Source organism: Crocodylus siamensis, chromosome 1 (assembly GCF_052110815.1).
Source record: "Crocodylus siamensis isolate JL-2025a chromosome 1, ASM5211081v1, whole genome shotgun sequence".
Lineage (NCBI taxonomy): Eukaryota > Metazoa > Chordata > Crocodylia > Crocodylidae > Crocodylus > Crocodylus siamensis.
The window spans coordinates 371,372,020-371,390,404 of record NC_143395.1 but is presented as its reverse complement, the minus strand read 5'-3'; the positions used below and the strand labels follow the sequence as shown (position 1 = coordinate 371,390,404).

Sequence of the window (18,385 nt, the reverse complement as noted above, 5' to 3'; positions counted from 1 at the left end):
CTACCATGTAGTGTGGGGGACACCTACATGTGCAATGTGTGGTACCACAGGCAGTTCACATGGCTGCGCTCATCTGGATGTGGCCAATGTGAACAAAAACTCCATGAAAATGTGTTTTATATTATCTATGAGAAATCCAAGAAGGTAACATGTTTCAAAAAGTAAAGTTAACAAGTCTTATTGTTGAAAAAAGAAATAAGAATAGGGGAGTACAGTTCGTTATATGTAAATCCAGTTTCTGGATTTTAACTGCTACTTGAGAATATTGTGTGCTTTTCTGAGGCATCGGATCAGACGAAATTCTAATCTGGTTGTATGCAGCATTTCCTGGGTTTTTGTATTATTTGCATCCAATCCACAATTTTTTAATTGGAAAAAAAGTCTATCTTATTATACGAAGACCATAAAGATATTTGGGACATCTGGGATATCCAAGGCATTGCCCACCTCCTCCCTGCTAAGTCAGTGGCAGTGGCAAAGGCTAGCAGGCAGGGGCACAGGTGCAATCCAGCAGGGAAGTAGAACTATGTGGTTTACTATGCTGCTTCTCCTCCCTGCCATGCCCCTGCAATTCTGGGATCCTCATTTTAATTTTCACCAACCAGCTGAGACTGGCCTTCAAAAACCAGGACATATGGTCACCCTAAGCTTATATAGCAGAAGGAATTAAAACAGTTTGGGAGAAGCTAGAAAATTGGTCAGGAAAAGGACTATTCTCTCTGAAAAGAAGACCCTGCATCTACCACTACCAGTCATCTGCTCCAGAATTTTGCTTGACTACAGTAAGGACTGTAGCTTAAAAGAAGAATAGTATCTCCCTTTCAATGCTTCAGTTTGTAGCACGTTACTTTTTGTGGGTTTTGTAATTTTTCTCCATTCAGTTCAGGATCTCCTTTTTCTGTAAGGCAAATGATCTGAAAATGCACACACTTTCCTTTTCTATAGCAGGGGTTGAGAACCAGGGGTATGCGTACCCATGGGGCTACTTGGGAAATCCCCAGGGGGTATGCGGCTGCGGGATGGAGAAGCAGGAGGCAGGGCCACCAGCACTTTGCATTGCTTGTGGTGCCATATACCACTGGCACTTTTGTTTTCACTGGTGCCATGCACCTTTGGCACTTTTGCCATCGTCTGCCACCAGCACTTCCAGTTTCACTGCCTCTCCCCCCACCTCCATCATTGATCGGCCACCAGGGAACCACCACCTTCCTCTTGTCAATTGGCTGCTGGGGGAACCCCCACCCACCCACCCCACTTGTCAATTGGCTGCTTCTTCACCAGCTGTTATAGCCAGTTGAAAACCTCTATTCTATAGGAATTGCTCATCTACTTTCTTTAAAGCAAAACCTATTTGCCTTGACAAAAGTAGCTCTGCAGATATTTAAATACCACCTTCCTCAGGTTTCTTGAATTCCACTGAACCAGTATATGGCTGTTGAAGGTATTGATTTTAAAGTATGTCTAATCTTCAAGTCATTTATCACTGTCTTTCATCTGAATGAAGATAGTATATTGCGTAACAGGCCCCAGCAGGCTGCAGCAATGCGTATGTGGGATAAACAAAGATTTTCATTCTTCCTGCTGCATTATAGCAAAATAATTAAAAGTAATGTTTTAAATAGTCTTGCGATATTATCACAATCTGTCATTATATCTTTATTCACTTTCTGATCTGCCAGGGAAATCATACTGGAAAAAGAGGTTGTGTCGCACATTTAAGAAAATGCTTCATGATTTTCTGGTACATGTAAGATAGAATTCTGTCTGGGATTATGCCTGCCATACAGTACAGACCTGTACATGTAAACTGAGTATGTGCAGCAGGCTACACACAGGCAGAGATGTGTTCTTTGGGAATGTGTACCTGGATCTAAGTCCTGAAAACCCATTACTAGCAGGTGTTAGACTCAGGAGGAGGAGGATGCTCCCATATTTTAGTTCTAGTAGCTCAGTGGGTAGAGACCTTGCCCAGAAAAGTATAAACTTGGGTTCTAGGTTTCTCTCACCCAGAAGTGGAGATTTAACCCTGTATCTCTCTGAATTCCCATTCCAGTTTTGTCAGCACCAACCCACAGTTTAGGCCCTGGGTTTTAGCCTGGACCCTTGCTCCCAGTAAGGCAGAAACTTCCTTACTGCACTGTCCTCCATCCATTTCATCCAATGACAAAAGGCAGTGGCTCACCCTCAAAAAGACTTTGGGAGAGGGTTCTGGCCTGTGGTATAGTGGTTAGAGAACTGTGCTGGGAAATTATAGAGATATAAATTTGAATCTTCCAGTGGAGGAGTGCTAGAATCTGGGTTTCTTGCTTCCTTGGCACATACCCTAATAATTCAGCTACTGGAGTTAAAACACAGAAGAGCCTCTTTCCTTCTTTTCCCACCCCATCATTTTTCCTATTTTGCACTCAGATATACATGTACCTGGGCTATACATGCACACACAGCTGTAGAATATACTGGAACCTGCCTTTGACATGTTTGTAACATTTCTTACTATTGAACAATATGTCTTTTGCTACTACAAATAGTGACTCCCTTCCCAGTGTTGATGAACCTGAGGTCCTACTCCACTGAATTCAGCAGCAAGGGACAGGAGAGGATGAACGGCAACAGCAGCACTCACCTACTGGACTCTGGAGCTGTGTGAAATCAGAGGCTCTGGCCAGACCACATCGTGAGAGCTCACATGCAACAAACCCAAAGGGGGGTGTAACTGCACCCCCATGCCCACTCTGAATCGGACCCTGATAGTGTGTCAAATTAAATTCAGGGTCACTTCTGTGCTAATTTTGCTAAAGCAATACATTGAATTCTATGTCAGTAAGATCTGTTTTATACAGCTCCAATACCTTTGTTTTTGCTTAACGTACAAACCATTTGTATCCTTATACAATCTCATTTAACTTTGAAACATCATTTCATTAAAAAGTACAAAGAAGAGATACCATCTATGAATTCTCCTGGTAACTACACATATGCAATACAGCAGTTGAAATAATAGTGAAATGGGAGTTACAAGTAACAGTTATTAGCTCCAGTGTTGTGTCAATTAATCACTAGCTCTTGGGTCTAAAGATACATTTAGTGATGACTGCTGGTTCCATGACATGATAGTACTCTCAGTATAGCATTATTAAGTGAAATTACCACTTCATCCAGCCACAAAGGCTTCATAGGAAATTCCTTACATAATTTGATCCTTTTCATTCCCTTCCACACTGGTCCCCATGTAGGACAATCTAAGTCACACAGCCATTGAACTGATGACTAAGTTACCCACAGTTATATCACAGATACCATACATTAATTTAATACCCTCTCAGGAATTATTTTTAGCAACACTAAGTACAGAAATAGGCTTCATGAATCTTTGAACATCTTTATTATTATTATCACTTAAGACAGTATCTCATTGCCCCTGCCATTTTCCCTGCTGGAATTCTGGTACTACCTGTAGAATATTATTTCTATCTTTGGGTTTATTGGGGTTTTTTATGTGTGTTTTTGTTCCTGGTCACTAAGTAACCAGGTGTTACCAAGTACAGTCTATTTGTGTGTGTGCGTGCGTGTGTGCATGTGTTTGTTCATTGCCAGTTTTACCAGTCAAGTTCTTAAGAACATTTAATATATTTTAAAGAGAAAATTATTAGGTTAGCCATGTGCATACCTCTACTTCAGGATACAAGATACCAGAGGCCTGGTGAAAATGGGTGCCAAGTTGTATAGGCATATATGTGAAATCAAAATCTATCACTGAGATTGAAGATCTGTCCTGGTTTCCCAGTAATCTAGGATGAGAGAAAGAGCAGTCTGTCATAAATAGCACTTTCCACTAGGGCTGTGTGACACTTCGGTCACTGATTGGTTTTGACAGAGATTCGGCCTGATTCGTCGGCCAAACCTCCAAATCCAAATCAAATCCGGAGACCCTTTAATCTTTCTGAATCAAGTCAGAACCCTCCAAATTGATTCGGAGAGATTCAGAGAGATTTGATGATTCAGATGTAGACACAGCTTTAAATGATTTTTCTACATACTCCTAGATACCAGGCAGCTTGTAAATGCTGAGATACTGGGGCAGATGGATCGTCCCATGAGAGTGCAGGGGGGTCCCCAGCGTTCTCAGTGTTGGACCCAGAAGTGGACCAGAACACTGGTGCCTCCTGGGTCTGAGAGGGCACACAGGGTCCCCCACAGCTGATTGCTGAGCCAGGGGACACGGGGGGGTGGGAGCCACACTCCTACAGGATGCTCCACCCACCCCATCATCTCAGTATTCACAAGTCTCACCTGGTACCTCGAGGTATGTAGAAAACACATTTAAAGGTGTGTCTATGGCCAGATCATTGATTCTCTGAATGAGCATCAAATCTTCAGATTCGAATTTGGCCAAATCGAATCGGGACAGTGACCTGAATCAACTAATCCCTGTTCCCTGATTCGGCCGAATTCGTAGTTTACGACCCCGGCTAGGTGATTGTCTAGTCTCCTTTTGAAGATCCCCAGGGTAGGAGCAAGCACCACTTCTTAGGAAGTTGGTTCCAGCTCCTAGCCACCCTGACTGTGAAGTAGTGCCTCCTGATGTCTAGCCTGAACCTACTCTCAGTCTGCTTATGGCCGTTATTCCTTGTAACTCCCAGTAGTACTCGGGGGAACAGGGACCTCTCCCATTGCCTGCTAGTCCCCCTTGACAAGTTTGTAGGTGGTCACCAAATCCCCTTTCAGCCTTCTCTTGTGGAGGCTGAACAGGTTCAGGTCCCATAGTCTTTCCTTATGGAACCTGCCTTGCTACCCCCTGATCATGTGAGTGGCCCTCCTCTGGACCCTCTCTATGCTATCTACATCCCTCCTGAAGTGCAGCACCCAGAACTGGATGCAGTGCTCCAACTGTGGCCTGACCAATGTCGCATAGAGAGGGACGATCACCTCCTTGGACCTACTCGTGATGCATCTATGGATGAATGACAAGATGTGGTTAGCCTTCCTGACTGCGTCCCCACATTGGCGGCCCATGTTCATTTTGGAATCAATGATGACTCCAAGATCCTTTTCTGCCTCTGTGCTGACGAGAAGGGAGTACGAGGAAGGTATGCTGCTGGTTTTTCCTCCCCAGGTGCAATACTTTGCACTTGTCCATATTGAAACCTATTTTGTTCTCATCCGCCCACCTCTGTAACCTGTCCAGATATAGTTGTAGCCTGTCCCTATCTTCTACTATGCTCACTTCTCCCAACATCTTAGTGTCATCTGAGATCTTGAACAAGGTGCTTTCCACCCCCTTGTCCAAGTTGCCGATGAAGATACTGAACAGTGGGGGGCTGAGGACCGAGCCCTGGGGAACCCCACTGCCCACGTCCTTCCAGATCAAAAATGACCCATCCCCTACCACTCTCTGGGTGCAGCCCTCCAGCCAATTTGTGACCCATCTGACTGTGTAGGCATCAATACCACAGTCACCTAATTTTTTAATCAGGAAGGGGTGAGAAACAGTGTCAAAGGCCTTCCTAAAGTCCAGGAAGACTACACTTACCATGACACCCGAGTCCAGGGCTTTTGTGACCTGGCCATAGAAGGCAACCAGTTTGGTCTGATATGACCTACCTCTAATGAACCCATGCTGATTGCCTGTAAGCATAATTTCCCCTGCTGTTCCCTTGCAGACGTGCTTCTGGATAATTTTCTCAAAGAGTTTCCCCAGGACCAAGGTAAGACTAATAGGCCTATAGTTCCTGGGTTCTCTTTCCTCCCTTTTTTGAAAATGGGGACCACATTGTCCTTTTTCCAGTCCTCTAGCACCTCTCCAGAGCACCATGAGTGCTTGTAAAGCTGTGCCAGGGGTCTTGCAATGACCTCTGCCAGTTCCCTCAGTACTCTGGGGTGGAGATCATCAGGACCTGCTGATTTGAACATGTCTAGTCCCTCCAGAAGTTCCCTGACTAGGTCGTCACTGACCCTCGGCCTGGCTGCACCTTCCCAGGGTCTGTCCGGATTCCCAGTGTGGGGGATGTCCCTGTCCCGGCTCAGAAAAATGGAAGAAAAGAAACTGTTAAGGAGAAGATGTCACAGAGGTATTACTGAGACTCATCTGGCCCTGTGACTGCTATCCCATGCTGCTCAGCCATGTGGGCAACAATGATGCTTGCAGGAGAGACCATTAGCAGATCAAAAGTGACTACAAGGCTCTGGGTGCAAAAGAATAGGGGATGGGGGCTCAGGTAGAGCTCTCTTCAATCCTTCCAGTCAAGGGAAAGGGCCTGGGCAGGAGTGGGTACAACCTGCAGATCAATGCCTGGATGCAGGTGGTGCCACCATCAGGGCTTTGGCTTCTTTGACCATGGAATGATGTTCCAAGAAGAAGGATCGCTGGGGAGAGACGGAATGCACCTGATGAAAAGAGCAAAGAGCATCTTTGCAGACAGGCTCACTAACCTAGTGAGGATGGCTTTAAAATAGGTTCACTGGAGGATATAGGCCAAAGCCTTGAGGTAAGTTGGGAAATGGGTGACCTGGAGAAAGAGCAAGCAGAAGTGGGGAAAAGGGGAGGTGTTCTCATTCTTCCTGAGAAATCAGGGCAATCAACTAGTTATCCCAGGTGTCTGTACATGAATGCATGGAGCCTGGGAAACAAGCTGAAATATCTGAAAGTCCTTGTACAGTCATGGAACTATGATGTAATTGGGATAACAGAGACTTGGTGGGATAGCTCACATGACTGGAACACTGCCATGAATGAATACAGATTGTTCAGGAAGGACAGGCAGGGAAGAGCAGGAGGAGGAGTTGCATTTTATGTAAAAGACCCACATGACTGCTCACAGCTCCAATATGAAATTGGAGATAAACCTGTTGAAAGTCTCTGGGTTAGGGTCAGAGGAGAGCACAACAAGTGTGATGTCATGGTGGGGGTCTGCTATAGAACACCACACCAGGACAAAGTGGTAGATGAAGCTTTCTTCAAAGAGCAGGTGGAAGTTTCCCAGTCATAGGCTCTGATTCTCATGGGGGACTTCTGCCTAATTTAAAGTCCTCCTCACTAGGTTAGCAAGCCTGTCTGCAAAGATGCTCTTACCTCTCTTCATCAGGTGCATTCCACCTCTTTCCAGCAATCCTTCTTCTTGGAACATCATCCCATGGTAAAATAAGCCAAAGCCCTGCTGGTGATTCCACCTGTGCAGCCAGGCATTGATCTGCAGATTACACCCGCTCCTGCTAGGAGGGCAATACAGCAGTGTGCAGGCAATCCAGGAAGTTTTTGGAGAATGTTGGGGACAACTTCTTGATGCAAGTGCTGAAGTGGCCAACTAAGGTCTGTGGTCTTCCTGACCTGGTTCACACAAACAGGGAAGAAGTTGTGGGGAATGTGGATGGCAACTTGGGCAGCACCAACCACAGAGTTCAGGAGTTCAGGATCCTGAGGAAAGGAAGGGTGGAGACCAGCAAAGTAAGGATCCTGGACTTAAGAAAAGCAGATTTTGACCCACTCAGGGAACTCATGGGCAGGATCCATTGGGAAGCCAGTCTGAAGGAAGAGGAGTCCAGGAGAACTGACTGAACTGGGGAGGAAACCTAGTGATAGAGGATGCAGAAAAGACTAAAATACTCAATGTCTTTTTCACCTCAGTCTTTGCAGACAAGGTCAGCTCCCAGACTACTATACCTAGTACCACAGTTTGAGGTGGAGGTGAGCAGCCAACAGTGTCTAAAGAACAGGTTAGGGACTATTTAGAAAAACCAGACATATACAAGTCCATGGGGCTGGATGGGATGACCCTAAAGGTGCTGAGGGAGTTGGCTGATGTGATTGCAGAGACATTGGCCATCCTCTTTGAAAACTCATGGCTATTAGGAGAGGTACCAGATATTTGGAAAATGGTAAGCATGGTGTCCATTTTTAAGAAAGGGGAAAAGAAGGATCCAGGGAGCTATAGACCAGTCAGCCTCACCTTAGTCCATGGAAAATTTATGGAGCAGGCCCTCAAGGAATCCATTTCTAAGCAGTTGGAGGAGAAGAAGGTTATTAGGAACAGTCAGCATGGATTCACCAAGGGCAAGTCACTCCTGACAACCTGATTGCTTTCTGGATGTGGGGAAATGAGTGGATGTGGTATACCTTGATTTTAGCAAGGCTTTTGATATGATTTCCAACAGCATTCTCACAGCAAAGTTAAGGAAGTATGACTGCATGCATGGACTGTAAGATGGATAAAAATCTGGCTGAAGCATCAGGCTCAGTGGGTAGAAATCAATGGCTTCATGTCTAGTTGGCAGCTGGTGTCAAGTTAAGTGTCCCAAGGGTCGGTCCTGGGGCCATTTTTGTTCAATATCTTCATCAATGACCTGGAAGATAACACAGAGTGCACCCTCAGCAAGTTTGCAGATGATGCCAAGCTGGGGGGAGTAGATGTGCTGGAACATAGGGATAGAATTAGAGTGACCAAGGACGAGCAAGAATTAACAATTATGAAACCACAGACTAAGGAGAGGAATGAATCAATACAGAACCGGGAACTCCTTGAAACTTCACTGTTAAAGGTACAGAAGCCCCAGTTTGAACTAACGAATGCTGGAGACCGACTCTTGGGACTGAATACTACCCAATCAATCACTCCCAGAGCCCTATTTGTCATGGCAGTGAATTAATCAAAATTCATCAACAGACTCCCGAGACTGCACATACTCGTGGACAAGACCCCTGGGACTGACAGCTGCCATCCAGCAGCCACCATGGGGGATGTCCCATGAGGTGAATGACCTCTGGATTGGGTAAACCCGAGAACTGGGGAGTCACCAAAGTCTGCCAGAGAGGGATAAAAGGCAGCGAAGAATGACCTCAAAGGTGTCCTCTTTGACCTGACCAGCACCCTACCTGTCCAGCCAGAAGGACCAGTCAGCAACCCACTTCTGAAGCAACATTGCACTGAAAGAAGCCTCGACTGGCCACCAACAGTGGGCTCCAGCACTTGGGGATAGGTATATCTTGACACCAGTGCTTAGTATTCATAGGTAGCTACTGGGATTGTGTATGTATGCATGAATGTGTGTGTTTGAGGGGATCATTCCCAAGGTTTATGATCTGACTTTTGCATCCATCTAATAAACTAGAATTTGATGATGATCCTGTGAGTTGTTCCTTTGTAGCCAACATTGTGGCCACAGCAGGGCCTAGCAGGCCTGCAGTTTTCACCCACCTGTGCCCCAGGACAGACACAATTACACAAGCACCCATGTCATGAGTTTTGCCTGTCAGCAGCTAGAGGTACAGAGCCCCAGAACCCAGAATCCCCTGCACATATCTCCTTGAAAGCTGGCAGACTTTGTGGCCTCTTCAAGCAGCTTTCACCCTACTGCACCTTAACACACACAGTGTCACCCATGTCACAAGTTCTGCTTATCTGCAGCTTGAGGTACAGTTTCCCCCAAACCCCTGCACTTATCTCCTTGAAACATGGCAGGCTTTATTCCTGTAGATGAGGCTACCATATCTACAAGTTTAATCCAAATCAGGCCAGAAATGACAAAGTTATAGGCTGTTTCAGCCTTCCCCATTATATCCTATGGGTGAAACATCAAAACAGCATTGAAACAGCAAAACATTTCAACTTGCCTCATTTTTTTTAAGAATGTTTTGACTAGATCCTCAGAATGGATCGAAACAGTATCGAAACAAAACTGGTGGCAAAATTTTGCACAGCCCTACTGAATATGAGCCAACAGTGTGACCTTGTTGCCTAGAAGACTAATGGTATACTGGGCTGCGTTGGTAGGAATGTTGCCATCAGGGCAAAGGAAGTAATTCTTCCCCTCTATTCAGCACTGGTGAGTCCACATCTGGAGTACTGTGTCTAGTTTTGGGCCCCCCACTATAGAAAGGATATGGATAAATTGGAGAGTGTCCAGCAGAGAGGACAATGAAAATGGTAAGGGACAGGCACACGACTTATGACTAGAAGCTGAGGGAGCTGGGCTTATATGGTCTAAAGAAGAAAAGGGGAGGGAATTTAATAGCAGCTTCAACTACCTTAATGGTGGTTCCAAAGAGGATGGAGCTAAACTGTTCTCAGTGGTGGCAGATGACAGAACAAGGAGCAGCAACGGAAGTTTAGGTTAGATATTAGGAAATTCTCACTAGAAAGGTCGTAAAACACTGGAACATATTATCCAGAGAGGATGTGGAATCTCCATCCTTGGAGATTATTAAGACCCAGCTAGACAAAGCCATGGCTGGGATGATCCAGTTGGGGATGGTCCTGCTTTGAGGCCTAGATGACCTCCTGAGGTCCCTTCCAATCCTAATTTTCTATTATTGTATCATACCACTTGGCATTATTTTTAATTATAATTTAAAATTTGTTGAGTTAATTTTATTTGCTAAGGGAGAAAAGGTGAATTGTATTTATATATTCATGATTACTTGAAGATAGCATTTATTGGAGTTATAAGCAGAGCTATAATAACCTCTTATGTTTTCTTTGGATGGGATCTGATTGAGAAATGGTACTCATATTCCAACATTGTAAAAGAAAAAGTAATGGCCAGAAGTGAATCTTGTCCTTGTAACTGACTCTCAGTGACAATCCACAGATCTAGTTAAGACTTGATAGATTCACTCAGAATTTGTAATTAACAGAACTCCAGAAAACTATTAGGGAAACAAGTTCCTCCTTCTAAAACTTTTGTTATTGTCATGGGAAACAAAATTTATAAAATAGCAAAGCAGTCCTCAGCAACTGGAAGAATAACCAAAGTTAATAATGAAGTAGGCTCATGCTTATGACAGAGGTAGAAACAAGGGCCTAGGGGAAAAAATACATTTCTAACAACATATGCAGCTGGATCCAATAGCTCTCCAACAGTGCAGCATGCTTCTAATGAACAGAACGAAAAATGGTTTCTGTGTATCCTGGCTGACACCTCTGGTCCTATGGTTTCTCGATCACAGACTCAGGAGAAACAACCTGAAATTTCTACTTAATGACTGCCTTATGACTTGTCTTAATATATATTTTATGCTGGGGTTCATGATGGTGTTCAACACTGAAGCTATTGTTGATTGCTACCTTGCATTTAAGCCAGAAGAAAATGGTTAAACAGCCATTTAGTTAGTAGTAGCAAGATCAATGGAAAAACACCATTCAAGGACTAGACAGTTTAATCACTTGGCTGGACCATGTAATCCAGACATGTTTCAAGGGTCTGGTACTAGACACAAGAACAGGGAAGTAATTTGATGATGTAGGTATTGAAGTGAGAGACAGAGAGGACCCAGTGGCAAGAGGAGTCACAGCAAAAACACCATAGAACCATATAGAAAAGACAAGAAGAAAGTCCCAGAGGCAGCTAGTGAAATTTTTGTAGTATGACCCTGGAGAAATGTTGGACCACTTTATCAATTTCTTCTCCTAACAGAAATAAGACCAAACATTTAATTTAACACCTTGGGTTAAAAGAGAACAATATCACCCAGGATGGCAATAGTATTTTGAGGATGGCCTGCAAAATGTTTTTCTATCACTTTGGCTCTCCCACAATGCTTAGTTGATTCCTCTCTGCCAGAATTATCACACCTATTGAATCAACATATACACCTAATTTATAGATAATTTTTGGATCTGTACCATCACTTCAATCCACTGTAAACATTTTAAGGCTCGCATAGCATAAAGTTTCAGAAATATCTTTTTAATGTTTGAAAGCAAGAGTTGTACTGAAGGTTTATTGGTAATTCAAGCTCTGTTGAGATTAGGGTAATATTTGCATGTTGTTCCCACCTCTTTAGAGATCTCAGCTAGGCACTGATCACTTTATATTTCCAAAAGATACATTTTACATTGTAGAAGCCAGAGCAGTGGGTAGAATTAAGGAAATATGTATTGCATCGTAGGTATACCAAAAGTTCTACAATACAATAATTTATGTTGTATCAGGATTATTCTTAGCAACTTTGGTTAGTAAAAGTGTAAGAAGTAGTCAAAATGATTATTTCAGTTGACCATGAATATTTCTAAGTTTCAAACTTTCATCCACAGAAAAATCTGTATAGTTCCAGGGTGTTTCTGCTGCAGCACCTATCTCTGCCTCCTGTGTCTTTCATGATCTGTTGTTAGAGAGCAGTCCAACTATATTTTGGAATTCAGAGCAGTGTCTGAAAAAGCTCATAAAGCAAGGTTAATATTATATCTAGTAAAGTACCGAAAAATATATTTTTGACTCCAAGAATTGGTCACATATTTGCTCATTATAACTTTCATAACCTTCTCTTTTTTGTTTTCCTGTCTCTCGGAATTCAGGCAGTGCATCCAGATTTATTGCTATCTCAGCAGTATCATTAAGGACACACTTTGAAACTTTTTTTTTTAGCATGCTACAATTTGCTTCAAGAAATATCTTGTGGGCAGACATTCCTGTTAGACAGTATCTTGCTGATGGAGTTCATTTTTAAAAAGCATGTTATACTAAACCAGAAGTCACACCATATATTTGTGAAACTGCAGTTCATTCCATACTGTGGCAATGCCTGTTGCAATGTGGTGGCTGGTAGAAACCCTTTAAGACACACTTGCCTAATATCCTACTTTTTTCATAAAATTGGCCTTATGCAATTGGGAAACTTAGTACCTGTCCACTGGAGTAATTCCCACAGTGAAGACAGCTAGAAACTATAATCCCTCTAAGGAAGAGTTTCTTAAAATATTGTAAGCAAAAGTAACACTGACTTAGTGTTAACTTTAATTCCTTCATAGGACTGGAGAGCAGGGGGAGCAGGAAGATACTCACTACTTTCGATCCCGGTTGTTCAATCTATGTGGATCCCCAGGCCTCTAGAGGATTTTCTGCTTGGTCTGAGACCTCATTTTATGGAGGGAATAAAAATTCCCTCTATGTCACCAGCCTCCTGAGACATTCCACCCTATTGAGCATTTGTAAGGCCTCCCCTGAAGCACTGTGTCTGGTTTGAAGCACCATGCTTCATTAAAGATGTGGGCAAATTAAAGACCAGTGACGAGTCACAAAAATGATGAGCAGATCATGAAACAACACTTCCGAGGAAAAGTTGGACAAACTGGGATCATTACCACAACATTCTCACAAGCAAGCTAAGGAAGTATTAGTTGGATGAATAGGCTGTAAAATGGACTGAAAACTGGCTGGACCATCAGGTTCAGAGAGTAGTAATCAACGGCTTGATATTTAGTTGGCAGCTGGTAGCTGAGGGGATTTAATAGCAACATTTAATAGCAGGAAAGCAAAGGATCCTGCTATTAAATGAGCTTTTGCTTTTATTAATAGCACCCTTTAATTACCTGAAGGATGGTTCCAAAAAGGTGGGAACTAGACCCTTCTCAGTGGTGGGAGATGACAGAACAAGAAGCAATGGTCTCAAATTGGTTCAAGACAGTTTTAAGTTAGATATTACATAGAGGGTAGTAAATCCTGGAACAGGTTACCCAGAAAAGTTGTGGAATCTCCATCTTCAGAGGTTTTTAAGGCCTGGCTCAAGAAAGTCCTGGCTAGAATGATCTGGTTGGGGATGGTCATACTTTAAGCAGGGGTTGGACTAGGTGACCTCATGAGGTCCCTTCCAACCCTAATTTTCTATGATTCTGTGATACTAGTCAGTCTGAAAAAGAGATCACTGAGGGCATATGAAAACCATCTTCAAATATCTGAAGAGTGGTTATGAAGAAGATAGTAATCAACCCTTCTCCGTGGCTCCAGCAGACAGGACAAGAAGTAATGATCTTAAATTACAAGAAGAGATATTTAGTTGGATATTAGGAAAAACTTTTGAACAATGAGGGTGCTTAAGAATTGGAATTGTCTATATAGAGAAATTTGGAAGTCTCCATCATGGGAAGATTTTAAAAGCAGGTTGGACAAGCACTTGCCTGGAATGGTTTTGACAGGAATGAGCCTTCTCTGAAAAGGGGTTGGACTAGATGACCTCCTAAGGTCTTCTTCATCCCTAATTTTCTATTATTCTAGTAATTTTTCTCAGCCCTTTAACAAGGAAATCCTATTTCTTTCACTTGTAAATAGAAAAAAATATATACATTAGAAAGCCATGAAATGCACCGGCATGTTTAGCAATAAAATATATGCTGCACTTTCAAGCAATTTAAATAAGTCTGAAAAAGTGTTCTGAAAATGATTAGGCTGTACATAAATCTTAATTTATTTTAAAAAACCTCCTATATGAACTAGTTATCTTTGTTAAGGGATTTCCGGTTATTAGCTAAATGTTAAATATAATTAAAATATTAATACAAATACATTTGTAAAGACTCTTTGCTGATAAATTAAGAAAATGTATTTGTTGTATAATGTTATTCTCATTAGTGGCATTAGAGGTGGCAACACCAAAAATCCTGAGAATAATTTTGCATGACAAGGTCATGATATTGCCTGACAACAGTAGCTTGTGCTTTCATAAATCAGGTTTATATGGAGTAATTATTTGGAAACAAATCAGGAACTGATGACTTTTATGTAGAATAATCCTTTGCAAAGAACTTTAAAGGACTGTAAAGGATTACATCCAACACCCACATCCAACATCCAACAGCCTCAAACTGGGAAGAGATGCTAAGCTACACACAGCACAGAATCCTCCAGGAAGAGTTCTGCCTTAGAGAAATAAAACTTCCCTAGGAACATGTGGAGTACATCCACTACTTATACCTTGGGGCTGTGGTGTGTACCTCCTGACTGAACAGTTGCCTTTTATTTAAGGAATGCTTTGATAAAGGTGAGTATAAGTAAGGATATTTGATCAATATTCCACTCTGTGGCTTGTGATTTCCAAGATAATGTGCTCTACTATTAGAATTAGGATCATCTAATTACAATATGCTCCCCCTCCCACTGCCCCTCTGATAGATAGTCACAAGATCAGTGATTAAAAGTCATTGAGTCAGAACAGGTCCAACTACCCCACCCCAAAGTACCCATTACAAGAGTATTCCCTTGAATGGCCTGGCCAACTGACTGGGTTAAACCAGCCTGTGAAGAAGGAAGGTTTCATAACTTGACACTAAGTATTGATAATCAAGCCCAACATGCAGGGGGAGTGGTAACTTTCAGGGGGGGAGAAATCCCTTGGAAGAAGAGAGAGACTCTGTGGGGAAAAAAGTGACACCAATATGGCTCCGAAGAGTTCTTTGGCTTGCCAAAAAATTATAAATAAATTAAGAGAAAAACGTATTTGAGTTAGCTTCTAGTGCAGTGCAGCCCAGCTTCAAAGTAGCTGGAGCCCACACACTCCCCCTCCCTTGCACTGCATGGGTGGATACTCCCTCACCCTAGTGTACTGCATATGGACAGGCATTTCCTCACCCCAATACATCATGAATGTGGGAATGGGCACCACTGCCCTAGTATGTGCCAAACCTCACCTGCAGCTCCCTGCAGACTCCTCCATGGCACTGTGCTACACAGGCATTCCAGGTTGCTGGCTCCTCTGGTACTTTGGGATGTACTGCACCATGCTACCATGCCCCTGGAAGCTGGGTCAGGCAGTGGATGCCAGGGCATGGAAGGGGAAGCCCTGAAACCCCAGCTGCTGCTGCTGGAGAAATGAAGACAGTGGCAGGCAGGTGAGAGCCCAGGGACTGCATGTTAACCCCTCATGGGCTGTATGTCATCCATGTGTGTGAGAGAGCCCCAGCCCCGAGCCGCCCCAGGAGCAGCGAAGCGGGTGCCACCGCGGTAATATACTGCCGGCAGCTGCGGAGCGTGGGCAGCGGTACAGGCGGTGCAGGCGCGGTGGGGCCGGCACCGCACGCAAACCACTGAGCGGACCTGACTACGGGGACGAGTCCCTCGTGGGCCCTCAGGGCGGGAAACTCAATTACCTCTCCCAGGTGTGCGGCGGCATCGGCGGGAACAAAAGCTGCACCGGAGCGGAGAGGAGAGGGACCGGAAGGGCTGGGAGGGCAACAGATCCCCAGCGGAAGCACGGAGCGGCGGGGGCTCGCCAACACGCGCCCTGCCCGTGTATTCTGGGGAAAGGGTAAGGCCCCTCAGGGGCAAGGCACCAGGGGCGGCAAGCCCCAAAGTCATTGGAGGCGGTTGTAAAGGCTGGGGGCTCCTCGCCCCAGCTGGAGGCCACTTGACCGGTAGCCGGGAGAAGTGGGCTACGGGCCCCGGCCACAGTGGCAGAAGGCGAAGCCGCCCAGACGGGGAAAGGACCCTACAGTGGCAGACGGCCAACCCCAACAGGGAGACGAAGGCCTCCTGAAAGAGAAGAGCGGGACTTGAGGGGAACCGGCAAGCACAAGGGACCCAGAGTCAGACGCCCCGTGGTGGGACTGGCTGTTCGGCTTGTGGGTTAATAACTTTGTATTTTGTACTCGAGGCATTGCCCCCCCCTCCTGAGAGGAGGCCGGAAGGCAACCCGGACTTGGTCCTGGAGGCCCGGGTGAGAGTGTAGGGGAGGAAGGAGCCCTCAAGGATTTCGGACTTGAATCGACTGGAGGTCCCACTTCCGGACATGCACGCGTCATACAAGACACACTGAACCAAGGAACCATCAAAGTCGTGGCAGGAGGACCTGGCACGGGCATCCCGGAGTGAGGGCCCAACTTGGAATTAGTGGACAACCATACACAGATGACTGAACAATTGAACTCGTTGACAGGCGCGTCAACAATGTGACACCCTCCTCCTAGCTGTCACCAGCCCTGACATAGTAGGGATCACAGAAACGTGGTGGGACTCATCGCATGACTGGGCGGTGAGTGTCAAGGGCTATAGGCTATACAGGAAGGACAGGATAGGAAGGAAAGGTGGAGGAGTAGCACTCTACATCAAGGAGGAATATACTTCCTCGTTAATTAGCATGGGGGTAGAGGGGGGGCACTCTGAGGTGCTCTGGGTTAGAGTAAAAGGCAGTCCAGGGGAGAGAGACTTAACGGTGGGAGTCTACTATAGACCTCCCAACCAGGGAGAAGAGCTCGACCTGGAATTCTTAGGTCAGCTTACAGAGGCAGTGAGGGCTAAGGATGTGGTCATCATGGGGGACCTAAACTTCCCAGACATCTGCTGGGAGGAGCAGTCAGCCAAGTCTGATCGCTCACGTCGGTTCTTAGCCAGACTGCAGGACCTCCATCTAACCCAGGAGGTGCACAGCCCCACCAGGGGAGACGCCTTGTTGGACCTAGTGCTGGCCACGGGTGATGACCTGGTGAGGGGGCTGCGGGTGATGGGCCACCTGGGAGACAGTGATCATCGCTTGCTGGAATTCACCATCCAGCGTAAGGTGGCAAAGGGCTGCAGCAAGGCAACAGCCCTAGACTTTAGGAGGGCTGACTTCAACAAGCTAAGGAGGATAGTTGGGGAAGCGCTGAGGACCCAGAGGGGAAGGGAATCAGATGTCGAAGGTGAGTGGTTGCTCCTTAAGGAGACGATCCTCCATGCCCAAAGGGAGGTAATCCCAACAAGGGTCAAAGGGAGCAGGAGGGCACATAAACCCCCATGGCTCACTAAGAGCATCCGGGAATGTCTCCTTGCTAAAAGGGAGGCATATACCCAATGGAGAGATGGGGTCATCGCCAAGAAGGACTATGTTATAGTCGCCCGAGGATGTAGGGGGGCAGTCAGGAGGGCCAAGGCAGAGTTGGAGATAGGACTAGCTTCCCGGATTAAGGACAATAAGAAGTCCTTCTTCAAATACATAGGGGGTAAAAAGAGGGTCCCGGGTAATGTGGGGCCCCTGCAGGACACGATGGGCAACTTAGTCATCACGCCAGATGACAAAGCTAACATATTTAACGATTTCTTTGCCTCTGTCTTCCTAAGTAGGGACCAGTTCAGCCACCTCCCTGCTGGGCCCCCCTCGGGCCCCGAGAGAGACACGCCTGGGCCAAGGGTTAGCGAGGAGTTAGTTAGGGTACTTCTGGAGAAGCTGGACGTGTTCAAGTCCGCTGGTCCGGACGATCTTCACCCTAGGGTTCTACAGGAACTGGCTGAGGTCATTGCGGGACCCCTGGCACGGCTCTATGAGCACTCGTGGTGCTCTGGCGAGGTGCCGGAGGACTGGAAGAGGGCCAATGTGGTCCCTATCTTCAAAAAGGGAAAAAAAGAGGACCCGGGAAATTACAGGCCAGTTAGTCTGACCTCAATCCCGGGTAAGCTCTTTGAAAAAATTATCCTGGCACACATCCAGGAGGGCCTTGCGGGGGAATGCATGCTCAGGGGCAACCAACATGGGTTTATCAGTGGCAGGTCTTGTCAGACCAACCTGGTGGCCTTTTACGATCAGGTCACCAAATCATTAGACGCAGGGGTTGCTGTGGATGTAGTCTTTTTGGACTTCCGGAAGGCTTTCGACACTGTCTCTCACCCTGTCCTCATCAAAAAGCTGAGAGACTGTGGTGTCGATGCCCAC

The 18,385-nt window shown here is 45.4% G+C and overlaps 1 long non-coding RNA gene across 1 annotated transcript in view; it reads right to left on the bottom strand.

Annotated features, from left to right (window-relative positions):
* Positions 1-16,651, bottom strand: part of LOC149875070 (uncharacterized) — a 34,158-nt gene extending 17,507 nt beyond the window's left edge. Inside the window, exons 1-2 of the long non-coding RNA XR_016440004.1 lie at positions 15,852-16,651; positions 15,393-15,565 (exon numbers count right to left, since the gene is read on the bottom strand). This is a non-coding gene — a long non-coding RNA (uncharacterized LOC149875070). The remainder of the gene's footprint in view (positions 1-15,392; positions 15,566-15,851) is intronic.
* Between the last annotated feature and the right edge of the window lie 1,734 nt (positions 16,652-18,385).